Genomic DNA, 850 nt, shown 5'->3' with positions numbered 1-850 from the left:
ATTTTTATGTAATGTAACATTACTGAAATGGCTTACACAGGACTCCACCTTAACTATATTGTTAAATAGAAAAGTTAGCGTTGTGTACAGGCAGTTGAGGAGTTTAGTTTTCTTTTGACAGCATAAAGAGAACTATATGAATTAACCCTTGGTGTTCAGAATTTTAGCAACTGAATGGAATTTGCAAAACTTTGCTTGCACTGGGCCCCCTTTCTCTGTAAGACTCTCAGGGACTTGCAATGCAAGGGCATTTTTGTCTTTTAAATTTTGATTTTTTTTTTCATCGTGATGTTTCAGCATTAATTTTCAATTTTAGTGTTCCTTTAAAATATTATTTATCTTGATTACTTAGATTTGGTGCATTCTTAAATTCCGGCATGTGAGAGGTATTCACTCTACCCTACTACTAACACAGGAAATAGTCTTTGAATTAGTGTTGTTATATTCACTGGCTGAAAATCTAGGAATGTCTCATTTCCCATCATCCTCTTTTTCCTTTTTATTTTTTACTGTTTTTCTGGTCTTTACAACTTTTTAATTTAATCAGTACCTTCAAATAATATCACCGCAGGTAGTCTGAATCTGAGGATGAGGGAACGGATTATTTGCTCATTCATAGGATTCGCAGAATAGGCACTTGTTTGACTGTTTGTCCTCTGACAGCTTTCCCTCATGCTGGCTTCCTGCAGAGACCTTCAAGTGTGCTGTAAGATTTCCCTCATTAATGCACTAGGCACTGATCTAAGGGTGGAAACTGAGGTTCTGTTCCTTCACAGTCCTAATAAAGCCCCTCTCCCAGACTTTCCATTGGGGGCACCTCAACACGCACACCCCTGAGAGTGTTAAAGGA

The sequence above is a fragment of the Hipposideros armiger genome, unplaced genomic scaffold (genome assembly GCF_001890085.2).
Source record: "Hipposideros armiger isolate ML-2016 unplaced genomic scaffold, ASM189008v1 scaffold_855, whole genome shotgun sequence".
Classification (NCBI taxonomy): Eukaryota; Metazoa; Chordata; class Mammalia; order Chiroptera; family Hipposideridae; genus Hipposideros; species Hipposideros armiger.
The sequence above is the reverse complement of the archived record's forward strand: the minus strand, read 5'-3'. Positions refer to the sequence as shown.